Here is a 3,621-nt window from a genome sequence, read left to right on the forward strand (position 1 = left end):
ATCCTGAAATCCAGTTCTCAATTAAAAGATCACCTTTCTGAAAGGATGCTGACCAAAAGAATCTTAAAAGGATTTTTTCCTTTGGGAAAAGAGTGAGATACAACAGAGTAGGCAGTTTGAGAGCCTACACAAGTGGAGAGGAGGAAACCATCATTATTAGGAAAAAAATAGTGTTTTTTCTTATAATTTTTGCTTCAGCAAAGGAAGTGATGAATGAATGACTCTCTTCTCCTGGAAGCTTCAGAATGTAAACAGGAAAAGAGAAAGACTAAAAGTGAGGATAATATTGCTTCTCAGAGGGAAGAAAAGCCAAGGCTTTGATCCAGAGATGTGCCTTTTCTATTTTAAATGATCTGTGCCAGGCTTCTCTCATTGGAACAGGTAATTGAGACCTAACTGGCTTCGTATGATATAAAGCTCTATCAATTCAACAGCAATGTCTAGACCAGAAAAAGAACAGAAGACTCGATAAGCAAAGTGATTTGACTTAATGTTTTTGAAGTCGGTTTTGGCATTTTCTCCAGTCAACTTTTATTTTTGATGTAGATAACTTTAAACTTTGATGGACACGCAGAGTCCTCATTTACTTAAGAGTTTGGGCGTATTGGAAAGTATTATTGGGGGTTTCACTGTTCTTCTCAGTCAAATCAAATTGTTCCATTTTGGAGACAAGAATAGTTCCTACTATTCCATGACTCCTTCACTGAGTCCTCTGTGCTCTTCAAGCAGGTATTGAATCCCATCTGGCAACTGAAAAAGGTGTTACTAAACCTAACCCAAGGCACTAAGGTTACTTACGTTTCCATTGCCAGTTAAAAGCTTGAAGAGAAGCAGAGAACGATGATTATTGCATTTCTCTCTGCTTGGGCTGGAGATAATGAGCTACTCCTGCTGCCCTTTTACATGCATAATGCCTATTGATGTCCACGAGAGCCTCATGGTGTGCAAAAACCGTTAGATCACATGTATCATCTCGAAAATAATAAGGACAAAGGGACAGCTTTCTTTTTTTTTAGACTTGGCAGAGAGACTTTATGGGTCCAAATCTCTCTAGATGGTTCCAATTAAGAAGAAATAATTTTCCTAGAGTAGAGACTGTCTGCCTCTGTTTCAAGGTGAGCTTTTTATGAGGAAAGGATAGAGCAGTTCCCGAGACCATTTCAGGTTTCCAGTCACTTCTCCTGGGAGACATGATTAGGAAGTGTTAGCAAGTCCTCTCCGAAATTGATCAAAAACGTGTAACTTCTATATATTGCACAGGGAGTGAGGAAAGTTAAAAGAAGAAAGCAAAAAAGTAAAACTCTCAGTTGCAGGAGGGGAACTGTTTCTTTTTGAAATTACTTAACTCCTTGGGGCTTTTCATTTCCTCTTGTAATGAAGGTTTGGGTGTTGACCAGTGTTTCCCAAACTGAGCTCCTCATTGGTCTAACTTGGGGGAACTTGTTAAAAAAGAAAAATAATGAGTTTACAGTTGCCTTTCTGGGAAATTCTGACCTAATGGATCCAGGGTGAGTCCTGGGATCTGCATTGTTAGCAAGTTATTATGATAATTAGGTAAGTTTGGAGAACATTTGTAGATGGTTTGGTGTTCTGAACACTAGAATTCTTTCTTGTTTTAATGTTCTTTCTGTGTTAGATTATAAACCAGCCTGGTGCAGATAGTGTCTGGGCACATTTGAAGAGACATTCCCAGTAAACACTCATGGTGGGAACTTACAGGACAAGTTTCCAAGGTTGAGAAGATGGCTAATCTGGCATCTTACTCTTAAATGTCATAGCCACAGGTAACAGGCACTGATTCTAGCCAGGTGATGGAGCTGTCCAAAGGGTTGGCAGAAAGGGAGATGTTGGTCACTCACATTCAGGTATATCAGTGTGTGTCTGACTTCACAGAGACCTTCCAACATCATGTGCAGCACTGTACAAACCACTGTCCTGACATCATTGCTTCAAGCAAAAGCCGACTGTTACTCTTGATTCCTCTCATGCTGTTATATCTGAGCATGAATAAGCCTTCACAAGTGGGCTATACCTACCCTATTTTTGACATTCATCTTGAATCTAGCTGCTGCTCACCATCTTCAGAGCCACAATCCTAGTCTAAGGTCTCACAATTTCATGCATGAACCACTACTGCAATAGCTTCCTAAGTGGTGTCCTTGTCTCAAATTTTGCTTCCTTGCCATCCTATACAACGGAACCCGTATAATCTTAAAAACGTAAGCAGGTTATATCACTCCCCTACTTACTTTTATATCAGATCATTTCCTCAAATTCTCTTGGATGCAGGTTATGGGTAGAGAGTCTACTTTTTTCCAATGGAAAGGGTCCTTTGAGAATGCTTAAGGTCACTCCTTGACTAAATGATATGAAGAGTGTACTTTAACACACAAAAAGAGTGTTTTTTTCTGAATTTCCTTCTGCTGTAATGCTTTTGCTGATGTGTAGTTAACTGAAACTTCTGCACATACGAAATCTTCATCTCTTTTAATCATATCCAATGAACTTAGAAATCTAATTATGCTCCCAGCTTTTCATAAATGTGGTCAATATTCTGTAGTTGGCTGTTGACATTTTTTTTCCTTCCCTGAAATCACTTTTCTTCATTAAACATTGGATTAAGTGATCTCTAGTAAAAGTCACCAAGATGAAGTGCTGGAGAGAGACGTTATGGGAAGAGGAATGTAGGTCTGATGGCACAGACATGTGAAGTAGCAATATGAGTACAGGGCACGTCATTCAGTATCCTTTGGCTGAAGTCAACTGCGCTCTTGCAGGGATAGAGGTAGGTAAAGTCTGTGCATGGACAGGTGCCAGTTCATAAAAGGTCTTGAGAGTTATATTAAGGAGTTTATATTGTAAGATATGTGAAGGGCCATGGAAGATAATCCAGGAAAGTAGGATGATAATGTCTGAAGTGAACCTCTCACATCAATGTAGCGGGAGAGATGGCCATTGGTGTGAGATAAGACAAAATACATAAGTGGGATTGACAAGACACAGGGAAGAGCTAAACATCAGTATCCAGAACTCTTACTGATTCTACCTTCAAACTGTAAATAGAGTATGACCAGTTCTTACCATGTATACTAGTACCATCTTGGGATAAGACATTGTCATTGCTCTGCTGGATTCCTGAAGTGGTTGCCTCACAGGTCTCCCTCTTTCTGTCTTTGCCTTATCTCTGTTTATAGTTTATTGTCAACATTGTAGCTAGAATGATGCTATTAGAACATAAACTGTATGAGGTTGGTTCTCTTCAAAATTCTCCAGTGGCTTTTCATCTCACTCAGAAGAAGTCAAAATCATTGTAATAACTACAAAGGCCTCCACAAAATAATCCCTAGTTGTCTCTGTGATCTCATCCAGTGAATTTCCCCTACTGACTCTGCTCCATCTAAAACTCCTTGCTCTTCTTTCAAAAGACTAGGCATGTAACTTTCTTAGCGTCTTTGCAGTGGCTGTTCCCTCTTCCTGGAAAGCTCTTTCCAGAGCTATTCACACACAGGTAATTTCTTGATTTCCTTAACTCTACTCAAATATCAACCTCTTCTAAAATTGTAACTTGCTATAACTTCTGACTCCAGACACTTTAGATTTTCCCTTATCTTGCTCAATTAT

This window comes from Bos taurus, chromosome 6 (genome assembly GCF_002263795.3).
Source record: "Bos taurus isolate L1 Dominette 01449 registration number 42190680 breed Hereford chromosome 6, ARS-UCD2.0, whole genome shotgun sequence".
Lineage (NCBI taxonomy): Eukaryota > Metazoa > Chordata > Mammalia > Artiodactyla > Bovidae > Bos > Bos taurus.